The sequence below is a fragment of the Nerophis lumbriciformis genome, linkage group LG07 (assembly GCF_033978685.3).
Source record: "Nerophis lumbriciformis linkage group LG07, RoL_Nlum_v2.1, whole genome shotgun sequence".
Lineage (NCBI taxonomy): Eukaryota > Metazoa > Chordata > Actinopteri > Syngnathiformes > Syngnathidae > Nerophis > Nerophis lumbriciformis.
The window spans coordinates 47,467,385-47,485,860 of NC_084554.2; the positions used below are offsets into that span (position 1 = coordinate 47,467,385).

The 18,476-nt window shown below is 37.1% G+C and overlaps 1 protein-coding gene across 1 annotated transcript in view; it reads left to right on the forward strand.

Annotated features, from left to right (window-relative positions):
- Positions 1 to 36: 36 nt before the first annotated feature.
- Positions 37 to 18,476, forward strand: part of pld1b (phospholipase D1b) — an 81,641-nt gene continuing 63,201 nt past the window's right edge. The window contains exons 1-2 of the mRNA XM_061964995.1: positions 37 to 127; positions 447 to 558. The gene's annotated coding sequence lies outside the window, so the exon portion shown is untranslated. The remainder of the gene's footprint in view (positions 128 to 446; positions 559 to 18,476) is intronic.

Below are 18,476 nucleotides of genomic sequence, written 5' to 3' on the forward strand. Positions count from 1 at the left end.
GTGTGCGTGACATCGCGTGCAACTCAAACCTGTACACCTGTTTGGTTTCAGCAGGCGGAGGCACAAACAACCTGGAAGTCAACAGTAAAAGACTAAACGAAGGGAGATTGCCGTTGTCTTCTTTAAGGTAGATATTAATATTTTTGTAATATTTTTAACTGGAAGTCAATACGCTTTCAGTCATTCAGGTAGATTATTGTTAAACTCTTAAAAAAAACAACTTCCTGATATAGTTTGTGAGAATTAAAACAGGAACTTCCGACCACGCGAATCGAGAAATGTGTTCAATTATTTGCCAGTAAAATATAAGAAATGTTAAGCGAGAGTGTCTGGTCAAGAAAGACCGAATAACTGCACAACTTCCGGCGATTTCACAATAAAACTATGAGACCGGGTTAAGGGATCTCGCGTCCGTTCTCTCCTCACTCTATGCTTTTATTTTGAAGGGACCAGAAGTCAACGTGAATCACCTCGGTGAGTGAGAGGCGGCGGCCGTCGCTTCATTCTCCCACGCGCGCACACACACGCACACCAGCAGCTGTTTGTCATCAGGAGGAGGTAAGACCGACGCTCCTTTTCCCATTTGTGGGTTTTTTTGTTTTTTTTTCAAACGTACGTGGTTGACTTCGGTGAAGTTTACATCCGCGTGTGCGCGGAATACGCCAACTAGTGTCCACGAGGCTGCGTACACTTGTGTTGTGTTTTTTTTTTTTTTTTTTTTTTTTTTTTAACAATGCGGATGTTATTGGTGGTCTCGCGCCATCGTCGCTGCGGTGGTCACGTGATCCCAACAAGGGCTAACCCGGTGACAGACGGAGCCAAACTGAGGCCCGCGGGCTTCTTTGTGTACGCTTCATTGAGTAGTGTTGTTACTGCACTTCCTCCTCTCCTCTTCTTCTGTGGTTTTGGCAGCAGTGTATTGAAGGTCCTTTTTATTTTCTCAAAATTCCTTTCAGCATGTTTGCTTTTTCCTACTCTGCGTGCCTTTTTAACTACAGATGTCCGATAATGGCTTTTTTGCCGATATCCGATATTCCGATATTGTCCAACTCTTAATTACCGATTCCGATATCAACCGATACCAATATATACAGTCTTGGAATTAACACATTATTATGCCTAATTTTATTGTGATGCCCCGGCATACTTGCCAACCTTGAGACCTCCAAATTCGGGAGATTTGGGGTGGGGGGTTCGAGGTGGGGGGGTTAAGGGGGGAGGAGTATATTTATAGCTAGAATTCACTGAAATTCAAGTATTTCTTATATATATATATGTGTATGTGTGTGTATATATATATATATATATATATATATATATATATAAATAAAATAGATACTTGACTGTCAGTGGATTCTAGCTATATATAGGTATTTTATATATATATATATATATATATATATATATATATATATATATATATATATACATATAAATAAAATAAATACTTGAATTTCAGTGTTCATTTATTTACACATATACACACACATAAGTAAAGTAAAGTACCAATGATTGTCACACACACACACTAAGTGTGGTGAAATTTGTCCTCTGCATTTGACCCATCACCCTTGATCACCCCCTGGGAGGTGAGGGGAGCAGTGGGCAGCAGCGGTGCCACGCCCGGGAATCATTTTTGGTGATTTAACCCCCAATTCCACCCCTTGATGCTTGAGTGCCAAGCAGGCAGGTAATGGGTCCCATTTTTTTTATAGTCTTTGGTATGACTCGGCCGGGGTTTGAACTCCCAACCTACCGATCTCAGCACTCCTCTACTCATTGTTGTATTTGAAAGTGCAATGCTTTGCAGCCAGAAGCACAGCCTCTGAAGGAGCATAGGTATGTAATATTCTGGGTTGGAGTCAATAACCAGGCGAGGTGACAAAGTTACGTCTCTTTACTTCATACTTCAGAACCGACTCCCACACTTGCCGTCAGTTTGCGCAATACAACGTAAACCGTTGGCCAACCAAAAAGTAATCACAGAACACTATACGAGTGTTCTGTGGTTACTTTTTAGTTGGCCAAGCGGACGTGACGACAGGCTGTCCTCACTCAGGTCCGCACGGACCTGGAGGGGACGTGCCTTAAGTCCGGTTGGAAATTCGGGAGAAATTCGGGAGAATGGTTGTCCCGGGAGATTTTTGGGAGAGGCACTGAAATTCGGGAGTCTCCCGGAAAATTCGGGAGGGTTGGCAAGTATGGCCCCGCTGGATGCATTCAACAATGTAACAAGGTTTTCCAAAATAAATCAACTCAAGTTATGGAAAAAAAATGCCAACATGGCACTGCCATATTTATTATTGAAGTCACAAAGTGCATTATTTTGTTTAACATGCCTCAAAACAGCAGCTTGGAATTTGGGAAATGCTCTCGCTGAGAGAACATGAGGAGGATGGGGGGGGCGGGGGGTGTATATTGTAGCGTCCTGGAAGATTTAGTGCTGCAAGGGGTTCTGGGTATTTGTTCTGTTGTGTTTATGTTGTGTTACGGTGCGGATGTTCTCCTGAAATGTGTTTGTCATTCTTGTTTAGTGTGGGTTCACAGTGTGGCGCATATTTGTAGCAGTGTTAAAGTTGTTTATACGGCCACCCTCAGTGTGACCTGTATGGCTGTTGGCCAAGTATGCCTTGCATTCACTTGTGTGTGTGAAAAAGCCGTAGATATTATGTGATTGGGCCGGTACGCAAAGGAAGTGCCTTTAAGGTTTATTGGCGCTCTGTACTTCTCCTTACGTCCGTGTACACAGCGGCGTTTTAAAAAGTCATACATTTTACTTTTTGAAACCGATAATTTCCGATATTACATTTTAAAGCATTTATCGGCCGATAATATCTGCAGTCCGATATTATCGGACGTCTCTAGTTATTTGGTATAAGAATTATATTGAAACGTTTTCAAAACACGGGTTAAAAACGCTCCTTCTGGTTGCTTGGAGTTTGCCCAAAACGCCTTTTAAGAAATGTATTCTTGTATAAGAAAAATATTCTGAATATTCGATTCTGAATTGATTTATAATTTCTAAAAATCGATTAAATATTTTAATATATATTAATTAATTGATTTATAAATAATAATTATATCATAATTAAAAAAAATTTACGTTTCTAAATGAAGGGGACCATAAAAAAATGGCATTATTGGCTTTATTTTAACGAAAAATGTTACGGTACATTAAACATGTTTCTTAATGAAAGTTTGTCCTTAAATAAAATAGTGAACATACTTGACAACTTGTCTTTTATTAGTAAGTAAGCAAACAAAGGCGCCTTATTAGTCTGCTAACGTATGCAGTAACATATTGTGTCATTTATACACCTATTATTTTGTCAAAATTATTAAGGACAAGAGGTAGAAAATGAGTGATTAATCTACTTGCTCATTTACTGTTAATATCTGCTTATTTTCTGTTTCAACATGTTCTATCTACACTTCTGTTAAAATGTAATAATCACTTATTCTTCTCTTGTTTGATACTTTACATTAGTTTTGGATGAAACCACTTATTTAGGTATTGATCCGATACCCAGTAGTTACAGGATCATACATTGGTCATATTCAAAGTCCTCATGTGTCCAGGGACATGTGTACTGAGTTTATAAACATAATATGAATAAAAAAATTTAAAAAAGATTTTGTGACGATAAAAAATATCGATGTAATCATAGTAGTATCGACTAGATACGCTCCTGTACTTGGTATCATTACAGTGGTGCAGATCCACCCATGGCATTTCTTTACATTCAGGCACGCTAGCGTTTGTTAGCGGTGAGCTATTGTATCCTCCTACGGTGTGTAGTGAAGCTTGTTTAGCTATTCCTCGTCCTGCAGTGATAATGATACTTGTAAGAGACTTACTTTATTTGTCGCCATGGAGGTGAGGATTAGTGATTTAGAAGTAGCTAAAACACTGCCAACTGCGGATGGATGTTAGCTGCTAGCTAGCTAGCCATGTCTTAAAGCACCTCTTCCTGAGGGCGTTTCAGTGTTATAACTTCACCTTTATCTTTAGTTTTTAAGCCAAAATGCGTCTGTTCTCCCTTTTCTGTCTACACACTGTGTCTGCTTGTAAGTACTCCGTGATTATGCGCTGCCGAACATGCTCCTCTAAACCCAGCAATTTCATGATGTGACGACGCGGTAGGCCTACTTTTCAGTATAGTACCATTTTTGATTCATTAGTACCGCGATACTATACCAGTACCGGTATACCGTACAACCCTAATATACATGTATTTTTTTTTAAATAAATTTTTGAAAATTATAAATCATACTACACTACTATGAAAATATATATCTATATTTATATATGTACATCAATTTTTTGTTTTGCTGTATGAGAAATGTCAAGTCAATCCAAATGATGGGATTAATAACAACGACACAATGTGGTCAGGAAAATAATAGCACATTTTTTTACCCTTTTGTGTGCAAGAGTTGTTGACATGTTTTATTCGATTGCGTGAAGTTATGTGTACTTATTGCTTCTACTGGGTTATTATTCCTATTTGGACACGTATCAGTTGGTGTATCAGAGATTACATCTTAGTATGAAGTTACTCAGTAAGCCAAAAAACAGATTTGTCGATGCCGACACATCAAACAGATGTCGGCCATATTTGCGGTTTACGTTTTTATATTATTGACACTTATTGAAGTGTCACTTTATCCTCAACGGGTTCCGCAGAATTGTGTGTTTTTGCGCTCATGTTGCAACATGTCACAACAACATGTCCGCACACCATGTTACGCCAGCACTGGCTGGCAGGAAGTGTGAGGAAATTGTGTGAGTGTGTGTGTGTTCTTGTAGTTCTACCCTTCTTGACACATCAAGAAGGAAAAGTAGCTTCCATATGAGGAGGTGTGAACAATTTATTACATGGTCCCAATATGGAAAACCATTGCATCTAATAGAGAATGTCTCATTTGCACCCCTGGTGGTGAAATCTATCAAAATTAGGGTGGTCCCAAAAAAGAGGGATTTTTCAAATTGAGTGTGTGTCGGTTTTAAAAGTGCTCCCTCTCTGGTCAACATATGAAATAACAAGTGTGTGTAAAAAATTGAAGTGCTCCCCCTTTGGCCAACATATGTAATAACAAGTGTGTGTAAGAAATTAATAGCCAAAATTAATACAAAATAAATAAATAAATATGTATATAGAGACGTACTGTAATAACTTCAAGTAAATCATGAAGATTAAAAATCAATTACAAACAAAACATTTTAATTAAAAAAAATTAACTAAAAGCAGTCTTTTTCTCACAATGTGTCGACTTTTTTCTTCTAAAATTGGGAACAATTTCTCATATTCTTTCTGTTTCTGTAATGTTGCAATATTTTCTCGTAAAATCATTACTTTTTTATGTAAAATTACATTTGAATGCAAAATGGCAAACATTTGTCATATAAAATTCTGGCTTTTATCACAATATTGCCTTTTTTTGTTGTTCTTGTAAAATAGTGAAATTTGTTGACTTGTCGTAATTTTGCCAAGTAAAATTTTGACTTGCTTTGAATACAATTACGACTTTAATTATAATACCGCCAAAATTCGACGTTTTTCTTGTGAAATTGTGACCTTTTTCTTGTGAAATTCCAACTCATTTTTTGACAACAAGCTTTTTTAATATTTGCATAGTATGTATATATTATTCATGTTGTAAATACAAATCTTTATATATCTAGAAAGGGTCCTAAAGAGTTAGGCATTTTTCAGAGTCTCAAGAAGGTGTGTGTGTGTGTGTGTGTGTGTGTGTGTGTGTGTGTGTGTGTGTGTGTGTGTGTGTGTGTGTGTGTGTGTGTGTGTGTGTGTGTGTGTGTGTGTGTGTGTGTGTGCGTGACACAAATACCTGCTCTTCCACTGTACCTTGTCCTTGTCAACGTTGACTCACTGGGTGCCGCTTTTGTCATGGGTCGGTACGACTTTATTTGTGTGTGTGTTAGAATAAAGTGGCGAGTGCATGGGAGTGCTTGATTGACTTTGTGGGTGTGTACGTGTGTGTGTGTGTGTGTGGCCGACACACACCCACTCAGGACAGGGCATGTTGGTGTTAGAGGTGCAGCCTTTAATCAATATCTCCTGCAGGCTGACAGGAAGATGAGTGCATCAGTGCTTGAATCAATAGTGGCAACCATTTGTAGCATCCGTCTTTTGAAAGAAACTTCCTTAAGAGGGTGAAACAAAGCCTCAGAAGGAGGGTGTCTAAAGTGCGGCAAAATAAACACGTTTTTGAATATGGGTTATACCAGGGGTGCTCACACTTTTTCTGCAGGCGAGCTACTTTTCAATTGATCAAGTCGTGGGGATCTACCTCATTCATATATATAATTTATATTTACTTATTTATGAAATATATGTTTTTGTTAACAAGTTAAAGGTGTTTAATGATAATGCAAGCATGTTTAACACATATAGTTAATATTGTTAATACATTAAATGTGTTTAATGATAATACAAGTATGTTTAATACATATAGTTAATATTGTTAACAAGTTAAAGGTGGTTAAAAATAATACAAGCATGTTTAACACAAATAGTTAATATTGTTAACAACTTAAAGGTGGTTAAAGATAAAACAAGCATGTTTAACACATATAGTTAATATTGTTAACAACTTAAAGGTGGTTAAAGATAATACAAGCATGTTTAACACATATAGTTAATATTGTTAACAAGTTAAAGGTGGTTAAAGATAATACAAGCATGTTTAACACATATAGATTCCTTTCTTTCATGAAGACAAGAATATAAGTTGGTGTATTACCTGATTGTGATGACTTGCATTGATTGGAATCAGACAGTGGTGATGATAACGTCCGCATTTTCGAATGGAGGAGAAAAAAAGTCCTCCTTTCTGTCCAATACCACATGAAAGTGGTTGGTTTTTGGCATCTTATTTGTCCAGCTTCCGTACTCCTTTGTATACACTTTACAAGAAATACATTGTCGGCAAACTCCGTAGCTTGCTAGCTTGTGCACGCCAGCTTTCGGAGACTCTTATTTTGGTAGCGCAGGCAGGATGAAGCAGAGCTTTTATTGTGCAACTGTGCAGTCGGTCTTTGGAGTTTTGACGACAGGTACGGCGCCAGAGTCTGTTGAAATAAAGTGTTTCTCGCCTTCCAGTCGGTAATTTTAATGAGCTGGCAGCAGCCAGCGTCATCTCAGAAGACCCTCGGGTGCCGTGAATGTCAATCAAGTGACGAAAGTGACGTCATAGTGAAGATTTATGATCGCTCATTTTTAGGACTATTTTTTTAATGCCTGGCTGGTGATCGACTGACACACCCTCCAAGATCGACCGGTAGATCGCGATCGACGTAATGAGCACCCCTGGGTTATACGGTACTTCGATACCGCTTTTCCACCTTCAAGGTACTCAGAGCGCTTTGACACTATTTCCACATTCACCCATTCACACACACATTCACACACTGATGGTGGGAGCTGCCATGCAAGGCCCTAACCCTAATCAGGAGCAAGGGTGAATCTTGCTCAAGGACACGACGGACGTGACAAGGTTGGTAGAAGGTGGGGATTGAACCAGGAACCCTCAGGTTGCTGGCACGGCCACTCTCCCAACCGCGCCACGCCGTCCCCATTATAGGGATTAAAAAAACAACAACCCACAAACAGTTAAAACAAAGGAAAAATGGAACCAGCTCAATTTCCCCCAAAAATGGCACCTGAAAACCAAAACGCCCGTTGACCTGTGCGTCTTTTACACGGGGTTTGATGAACATGTGTTCACATTTCTTGTGTAATAATGATATTAACAAGAATCTGTGCAGTTCCGATAGTAAGTGGGTGTGAATGCTGAATGCTGGAGTTGAACTGAAATGGTAACATTGACATGTTGCAATGCGACAAGTGACTACGCATGCCAAATTAGCCAGAACAATTAGCATGCTAACAGTAGGCATGTGTGACGTACCAAGTTTAATTAATGACTGTAAGGTAAGGGTGTAACGGTACACAAAAATTTCGGTTCGGCACGTACCTCGGTTTAGAGGTCACGCAGTTACAAACAGGTTGGGGACCACTGTACTAAGTAACATGACTCATGGGTAAACGTCAGCAAAATTAGCTCCAAAAAACGTTAGCATACTGACAGTTAGCATATGTCAAGTATCAAGTTATATGATTCTGCGGTAAACGGTTGCAAAATTATTTATAAATGCTTGATTTATATAGGCTAGTAAGGTAAAATTTTTGTACCTGACGACAAGTTTCTGCTTGTCAGGTACAAAAACTTTGCCTTACGAGCCTATATAAATCAACCATTTATAAATACACATCAGTAGGCTAATTGAACCTCTTCAACATAGGTTGCAAAATTAGCTAAAAATGTTTGAATGCTAACAGTTAGCATGTGTCATGTACTAAGTTATATGGCTCTGGGGTAAATGGTAGCTAAATTAGTTAAAAACGTTAGCATGTGTCACGCACCAAGTTATATGGCTGTGTGGTAAACGATTGCAATATTATTTAAAAAAAAAAGTTAGCATGCTAACAATTAGCATGTGTCACGTACTAAGATATATGACTCTGGGGTAAATGGTTGCAAAATTAGCTTAAAAAGTTAGCATGATAACAGTTAGCATATGTCAAGTATCAAGTTATATGACTCTGGGGGAAACGGTTGCAAAATTAGCTAAAAAAAAATTAGCAATTCTAACAGTTAGCATATGTCAAGTATGAAGTTATTTGACTCTGGGGGAAACGGTTGCAAAATTAGCTAAAAACATTAGCATGTGTCACATGCCAAGTAATATGACTGGGGACCACTGTACTAAGTAACATGACTCATGGGTAAACGTCAGCAAAATTAGCTCCAAAAACGTTAGCATACTGACAGTTAGCATATGTCAAGTATCAAGTTATATGATTCTGCGGTAAACGGTTGCAAAATTATTTATAAATGGTTGATTTATATAGGCTAGTAAGGTAAAGTTTTTGTACCTGACAAGTTTCTGCTTGTCAGGTACAAAAACTTTACCTTACTAGCCTATATAAATCAACCATTTATAAATACACATCAGTAGGCTAAATGAACCTCTTCAACATAGGTTGCAAAATTAGCTAAAAATGTTTGAATGCTAACAGTTAGCATGTGTCATGTACTAAGTTATATGGCTCTGGGGTAAACGGTAGCTAAATTAGTTAAAAACGTTAGCATGTGTCACGCACCAAGTTATATGGCTGTGTGGTAAACGATTGCAATATTATTTTAAAAAAAAGTTAGCATGCTAACAATTAGCATGTGTCACGTACTAAGATATATGACTCTGGGGTAAATGGTTGCAAAATTAGCTTAAAAAGTTAGCATGATAACAGTTAGCATATGTCAAGTATCAAGTTATATGACTCTGGGGGAAACGGTTGCAAAATTAGCTAAAAAATTTTTAGCAATTCTAACAGTTAGCATATGTCAAGTATCAAGTTATATGACTCTGGGGTAAACGGTAGCAAAATTAGCTAAAAACATTAGCATGTGTCACACGCCAAGTAATATGACTGGGGACCACTGTACTAAGTAACATGACTCATGGGTAAACGTCAGCAAAATTAGCTCCAAAAACGTTAGCATACTGACAGTTAGCATATGTCAAGTATCAAGTTATATGATTCTGCGGTAAACGGTTGCAAAATTATTTATAAATGGTTGATTTATATAGGCTAGTAAGGTAAAGTTTTTGTACCTAACAAGTTTCTGCTTGTCAGGTACAAAAACTTTACCTTACTAGCCTATATAAATCAACCATTTATAAATACACATCAGTAGGCTAAATGAACCTCTTCAACATAGGTTGCAAAATTAGCTAAAAATGTTTGAATGCTAACAGTTAGCATGTGTCATGTACTAAGTTATGTGGCTCTGGGGTAAACGGTAGCTAAATTAGTTAAAAACGTTAGCATGTGTCACGCACCAAGTTATATGGCTGTGTGGTAAACGATTGCAATATTATTTAAAAAAAAAGTTAGCATGCTAACAATTAGCATGTGTCACGTACTAAGATATATGACTCTGGGGTAAATGGTTGCAAAATTAGCTTAAAAAGTTAGCATGCTAACAGTTAGCATATGTCAAGTATCAAGTTATATGACTCTGGGGGAAACGGTTGCAGAATTAGCTAAAAAAATTTTAGCAATTCTAACAGTTAGCATATGTCAAGTATCAAGTTATTTGACTCTGGGGGAAACGGTTGCAAAATTAGCTAAAAACATTAGCATGTGTCACACGCCAAGTAATATGACTGGGGACCACTGTACTAAGTAACATGACTCATGGGTAAACGTCAGCAAAATTAGCTCCAAAAACGTTAGCATACTGACAGTTAGCATATGTCAAGTATCAAGTTATATGATTCTGCGGTAAACGGTTGCAAAATTATTTATAAATGGTTGATTTATATAGGCTAGTAAGGTAAAGTTTTTGTACCTGACAAGTTTCTGCTTGTCAGGTACAAAAACTTGACCTTACTAGCCTATATAAATCAACCATTTATAAATACACATCAGTAGGCTAAATGAACCTCTTCAACATAGGTTGCAAAATTAGCTAAAAATGTTTGAATGCTAACAGTTAGCATGTGTCATGTACTAAGTTATATGGCTCTGGGGTAAACGGTAGCTAAATTAGTTAAAAACGTTAGCATGTGTCACGCACCAAGTTATATGGCTGTGTGGTAAACGATTGCAATATTATTTAAAAAAAAAAAGTTAGCATGCTAACAATTAGCATGTGTCACATACTAAGATAAATGACTCTGAGGAAATGGTTGCAAAATTAGCTTAAAAAGTTAGCATGATAACAGTTAGCATATGTCAAGTATCAAGTTATATGATGGTGTGGTAAACGGTAGCAAAATGAGCTCAAAAACGTTAGCATGCTAACAGTTAGCATATGTCAAGTATCAAGTTATATGACTCTGGGGTAAACGGTAGCAAAATTAGCTAAAAACATTAGCATGTGTCACACGCTAAGTAATATGACTGTGTGGTAAACGGTAGCAAAATTAGCTAAAAAATGTTAGCATCCTGACAGTTCGCATATGTCAAGTATTAAGTTATTAAAGTGACTCTGGGGTAAACGGTTGCAAAATTTGCTAAAAACATTTGCATTCTAACAGTTAGCATGTGTCACATACTAAGTTAAATGACTCTCAGGTAGCAAAGTTAGCTAAAAAAATGTTAGCATCTTGACAGTTAGCATATGTCAAGTATCAAGTTGTATGACTCTGGGGTAAACAAAAGCAAAATTAGGTAAAACATGTCGGAATAATAATTAGAATACTATATGTGTGAATGCCTTTTGACATTCGCACATTAAAAAATAAGAAAAATTGATTATTCTACATTGTATTGTTTTTGATACATTTTGGTGCATGTATGGACCCCGGCACGCAGAGATGGCAGGCAGGTGCAGAATAGAAGCCCTCTAAAATGGAGAAATGCAGGTACCTCAAAAACAAATAAGTGCAGAAATGAAAAACCGGCGTATGAAGCGCAAAGCAAGCAAATGTACAACATTGTGGTACAAAGCAAAATAGTCCAGTCTCGAAAAAGCATTGTTTAACTTTCCTGTGTGCAGTACTCACTCGCTGGAGAAGGTTTGCACAGCCCTGCCTGAGAATGATACAAAATGGGGTAAAGCGTTTCCAAAAGAGGGATAAGATGTCTTGTTTGTGCGTAACGTTAACACAACGTGACAGTCTTCCTCAGGGCTTGTGAGCCAAAAAGGTCAGCGGTTCGATCCCAGTGCAGCAACACGACTTAGAAACGTAGCCACACAAACATAGCACAGAACCAAACATGATTTATGATTGGTTCCGTGAAAGAGCTCTTTACTCAAAACACTTGTATCTCAAATCAGCGTCACTTTAATTGGTGCCCCAAAACAGCAGCATTTGAACATGAAACAGGAGTTGTCAAAAGAAAAACAATATCATAGAATGTAGTACAACAAAGTACTGTAGCTTTAAGAAGTAATGTAATAATAATGTACAGTATTGACCTTGGGGAGTGGACCTTCCAGCTGCTTCTCCATATTTTCATGGATAAATGTCCAACGTTCAGCGGCTTGTATCGCAATTTTTTGCTTGTTACTCAAAGCATAACAATTAGCCGAGAGTTCAACCTGTGATGATTACGTGACCAACTATGGAGGTTAATTTGTGTATTTATTACCACGCATTTTACTGACACGGATCGAATAACATTTTTTGCGTTAGAATTTTTTAAATATCAAATTATGCTGGAAATTTCATTGAAAAAATAAATTGTTAGCAAAATGCGTGTTTTTAGCACTGAATTTTACAACAATTAATTTTAAAACACACATTCTGCCAGCACTTTTTTTTTTTTCAGTGAAATTGTCAGCATAATTTGATGTAAAAAAATTCAGTTCACAAACTTTTAACGCAAAAAAATTCAGTTATTGACACGAATTTATCGAATTTTTTGTGTTTGACTTTTTAAAATATCAAATTATGCTGGACATTTCATTTAAAAACAAATTGTTAGCAAAATGCGTGTGACACTGAATTTTTTAGCACTGAGTTTTACAACAATGAATTTTAAAACACACATTCTGCTAACGTGTTTATTTCAGTGAAATTGTCAGCAAAATTTGATGTTAAAAAAATTCCACTGGCAAAATTTTCACACAGAAAAATTCAGTCATTGACACGGAATTTATCGAATCAAATTTTTTGCGCTTTAATTTTTTTAATATCAAATTATGCTGGAAATTTCATCGAAAAAAAAAATTGTTAACAAAATGCGTGTGACACTGAATTTTTTAGCACTGAATTTTACAACAATTAATTTTATTACGCACATTCTGCCACCACGTTTTTTTTCAGTGTTGATGTAAAAAAATTCCGTTCACAAAATCTTTACGCAAAAAAATTCAGTTATTGACACGGAATTTATCGAATCGAATTTTTTGCGTTTGACATTTTTAAATATCAAATTATGCTGGTCATTTCATTGAAAAAAAAATTGTTAGCAAAGTGCGTGTGACGCTGAATTTTTTAGCACTGAAATTTACAACAATGAATTTTAAAACACACATTTTGCTAATACAGTTTTTTTCAGTGAAATTGTCAGCAAAATTTGATTTCCGTTCACAAAATTTTAACACCAAAAACTTCAGTTACATAAATTCAGTGTCAAAAAAATATTTCGTAATAAAGACAAATTAACCACGTATTTTTATACCACTGTATTTGACTCCGAGCAGAACTCAACTAGATGCGCAGGTTTTGGCGTAATACGAGTACATGTTTAATAATCTATTTTTTTGGTCCCAAATAACAAAATTAACAGAATAAAATACACATTTTCTTAAATAGAAAGCTTTTTTTCTCAATCAGACGTCTGTACTGCTTACATTCAGTGTGCAGCTTTATGAGCTCCCCGACTTTCATCACTTCGAAAACTACTTTGGCAAAAACAAAGGAGAAGTGAGACATTTCTGTTTTATTTATATGACTGGCAACATTTCAATGGTGCTTTATTTATGAAGCACATCTAAATCAAACAGTGTGGTCATTGATATTCTCATCATTCATCAGGAAATAGAACTGACTTGAACACTGATAAAAAAATACTTCTAATAAGATTTAGAATAGAGATGTCCGATAATGGCTTTTTTGCCGATATTCCGATATTGTCCAACTCTTAATTACCGATTCCGATATCAACCGATACCGATATATACAGTCGTGGAATTAACACATTATTATGCCTAATTTTGTTGTGATGCCCCGCTGGATGCATTAAACAATGTAACAAGGTTTTCCAAAATAAATCAACTCAAGTTATGGAAAAAAAATGCCAACATGGCACTGCCATATTTATTATTGAAGTCACAAAGTGCATTATTTTTTCTAACATGCCTCAAAACAGCAGCTTGGAATTTGGGACATGCTCTCCCTGAGAGAGCAGGAGGAGGTTGAGGTGGGAAGGGTTGGGGTGGCGGGGTTGAGGAGGTGGTAGCGGGGGATGTACATTGTAGCGTCCCAGAAGAGTTAGTGCTGCAAGGGGTTCTGAGTATTTGTTCTGTTGTGTTTATGTTGTGTTACGGTGCGGATGTTCTCCCGAAATGTGTTTGTCATTCTTGTTTGGTGTGGGTTCACAGTGTGGCGCATATTTGTAGCAGTGTTAAAGTTGTTTATACGGCCACCCTCATTGTGACCTGTATGGCTGTTGACCAAGTACGGTATATATTGCATTCACTTGTGTGTGTGAAAAGCCGTAGATAGTATGTAAGTTGACCGGCACGCAAAGGCAGTGCCTTTAAGGTTTACTGGCGCTCTGTACTTCTCCCTACATCCGTGTACACAGCGGCGTTTTAAAAAGTCATGAATTTTACTGTTTGAAACCGATACCAATAATTTTGAAACCGATACCGATAATTTCCGATATCACATTTTAAAGCATTTATTGGCCGATAGTATCGGCAGTCCGATATTATCGGACATCTCTATTTATTACTTAATCTAATATTGGAATACATATTATATTATCATACATTCCAACCCTAAAATACCAGTACTAAAATATCTGCTTGAGTCAGAATTATAAAGCCAATTGTGCCGGGTAAAAAATGTTTAAAACCTACTAGCTCAGTCGCAAGAATTTTACCCTGATAAAAAAAACAAAAAAAAACTGTGTTAATGTTTTTCTATTTACAATAATAAACTGTAAAAACAACAACCGTAGATTTTACAGTAAAAATATTGATACTCTTTTTCCATTTTCATTTATATTATGTAAAAAAAAAAAACATTGTAGATTTTACGGTAAAAATCTTGGCGACTGAGCTTTCAGGGGTTTTTTTACAGTGTACGTCAAAAAATATCTAATTAATAAATAATTGTGTAATAACATAATGAGGCACTTTATATTGATATTGTTACAAGTCATAACTGCCATGTGGCCTTGAATGAAAAAAAGTTTGACTCAGTCAGTGTAGTGTCAATATCACTTTTACTAACACGTTGTGTTTATGTTCAATAACTTGGATACACTTAGGGATGTAACAATATGAACATTTCATTTCACAGTTATTATTATCAGGGTATTGTTGAATGTGTTAAAAATGTAATCTTTTTACCAGGTTTTTTTAATTTTTATAACTAAAATAAATAAACACACCCTCAGAAGAAGCACTATTTTGCATGCTTTGTGTTTCTTATGCTTCAGTATTTCATCCTTTTTAATGGCTAAGTTTTTGTTTGAAATATTGCTTTGTACTGTAATACTTTAAGATTAATGTCAATGAAAACTGCAGAACATGTTAAATCTAGTAGTATTTTTTCTGGCGGGCGTTGTGGCTTCCTACTTTTCAGCGGTCCTTGAACGCATTGTAAAAACACCTCAGTCTCGAGTATAGCACGATCGCTCTGTTCTAGGACAGCTTGTAGGTTCAATGTGCATAATTGAATATTTGACTTCCTCAGATAGCAATGTAAGTTTAGAGTAGGGTATATTGTTTGTTAATGCGGAACGACGTTAATGTGTCTTTTTTTCATGTCGAAATTTAAGTTAGCAAGCTGGCACCAGTCGGTCTGTGAGTTCACCAAAGTGCAGTTATCAATGTCGTTTTTTTCCGACGCTAACCGTCGGGAGTTTTACCGCGGCTATAGTTGTTATCGTTTATCGTTACATCCTTAGATACGCAATTAGTGTTTTGTGGACAAGAAATCATTACTTTAATGACAACAAGAGAGCAGAGTTGGTGAAGGACACGACTAAAAAAAGTGAGCTAACATATACCGGCCGGATCGGATGGCCACATACTGTATGTAGCGTTTACATCGGACAAAAACCATCTCCAAACTTCTAAAAAAGTCCCATTTGGACTCTAAACTGCCGGAAGGTAGGTGGCAAAGGCGGTGTGACAGCCAAGACAAAGCAAATAATTCTCAAAAATGCCAGAAAAGTTGAAGTACAATGAGTTTGAAAGGTGAGCGAACAGCATCGATTGCTTTAGTCTGTGACAAACTCTTACCATTCCATGGAATCCATTTATATTTTACACACTTTTTAAAAAAATTCTCACCGCCATAAAGATACGGGATAAAGTGCATCCCCTGGTAGAGAATGTGTACTTCTGTCTCTGTATTCAGTTTTTGAAGGGACGGTTGGCAACCCTAACAGCGACTGAGGCACTCGATTGTGCGGAACGGTACTCAGGCAAACGTACTAGCTACGCCCAATGATAATCGAGATGGAATACGAAAACCGAGGCAACATTTTCATTAAAAATGGACTTGGCATTACAAAAACTACTGAATTAGCTTCATTCAACGACAAGCTACATGCCCCTCTTGTCATGTTTGTCTTTGCCTTCGGCAGCAAAAACAAATAACTCATGTGATTGTTTTACATATCAGTCCACAATATTAGTATAATCATCACCTTTGATATCATGAAAAACTGAAAAAAGTGTCTTAATTCTAGTAAGCTAGCTAGCCATAGCTGTACGCTTCCTGATTTTTTTAGCATGAATTTCGTTAAAAAGTCTGTTTGCCTGGAATTAACATCATTTTAGGACTCTGTGACAACATTTCCTTTAGTCTTGGGGTTGGCACAATAATTGTTGCCAATGCTAACCAAAGTAGAGAGCCTACTTGGGTTTAGCCCCAAAAAAAAATTAAAGAAAGTGTCTAATTCTAGTAAGCTAGCTAGCTATAGCTGTACTCTTCTTGATTTTTTTTAGCATGGATTTTGGTAAAAAGTGTGTTTACCTGGAATTAACTACATTTTAGGAATCAACGACAACATTTCCTTTAGTCTTGTGTTGGCACAATAATTATTGCCAATGCTAATCGAAAATGGATAGCCTACTTTGGGTTTAGGCCAAACAAACTATAGAAAGTGTGTAATTCTAGTAAGCTAGCTAGCCATAATTGTACTCTTCCTGATTTTATTTAGCATGAATTTTGTTAAAAAGTGTATTTTAGGAATCAACGATGACATTATTTCATTGAGTCTTGGGATTGGCACAATAATTGGTGCCAATGCTAACCGAAAGTGGAGGGCCGACTGGGGTTTAGCCCAAAAAAAACTAAAGAAAGTGTCTGAATTCTAGTAAGCTAGCTAGCCAAAGCTGTACTCTTCTTGATTTTTTTAGCATGAATTTCGTTAAAAAGTGTGTTTACCTGGAATTAACTACATTTTAGGAATCAACGACAACATTTCCTTTAGTCTTGTGTTGGCACAATAATTATTGCCAATGCTAATCGAAAATGGAGAGCCTACTTTGGGTTTAGCCCAAACAAACTAAAGAAAGTGTCTAATTCTAGTAAGCTAGCTAGCCATAACTGTACTCTTCCTGATTTTTTTTTTTAGCATTAATTAGTGTTAACAAGTGTGTTTACCTGGAATTAACTTCATTTTAGGAATCAACGACAACATTTCCTTTAGTCTTGGAGTGGGCACAATAATTATTGCCAATGCTAACCGAAAGTGAAGAGCCTACTTGGGTTTAGCCCAAAAAAACAAAAGAAAGTGTCTAATTCCCATCTATATTGACCCCGCTACTTAAAAACCAATTATTTAAACCTTCCCGTACTGACCCCGCATTTATGACTTGGCACGATCATGGTATCACCACTGTGAAAGACCTCTATGCAGACGGAGTGTTCTCATCCTTCACTGAACTCTCTTCCAAATACGATCTGCCGAACTCCCACCTTTTTCGTTTCTTTCAGGCGCGGGACTTCGTAAAGAAGCAGTTCCCACACTTTCCAAATCGTCCTCTGGAAACTCTTATAGATACATTGTTATCTTTGAGCCCTAATCATAAAAAATGTATCTCCGTGTTATATACCTCCTTAAGATCAGTTGCTCCAAACTCTATATCAGTGATAAGAGCCTCGTGGGAGAGCGATCTTAATACCAACATATCCGATCAACACTGGAACTCGGCCCTGAAACTGGTTCACTCCTCCTCAATATGTGCCCGTCATAGTCTCATCCAATGCAAAGTAATCCATAAAATTCACTACACTAATTCAAAACTATCCAAAATCTACCCCACTGTTAGCAATACCTGCAATAGATGCAAACAATCTCCGGCTGATCACGTCCATATGTTCTGGTCCTGCTCTAAACTACGGTATGTTCCTTTTGGGAGGACATTTTTGACACAATTGGAAAAGCATACGGTCAAAACTTTCCTCCCAACCCGTTATCAGCCATTTTTGGCGTATGCCCCGATAACATGTGCCCGGTACCACTAAAACGCGCTGTTGCTTTTACGACCTTGCTGGCCAGGCGATTGATCTTGTTTAATTGGAAGCTGGCTCGCCCCCCATCACACGGCCGTTGGATTAGAGAGGTTCTCTACAATCTAAAACTGGAAAAACTTAGGTTTTCGCTAAAGGGCTCAGTTCAAGCATTTGAAAGCTCATGGAGCCCTTTTTTGCTGTATGTCAACTCTCTTGACCTATGCCCAGACGC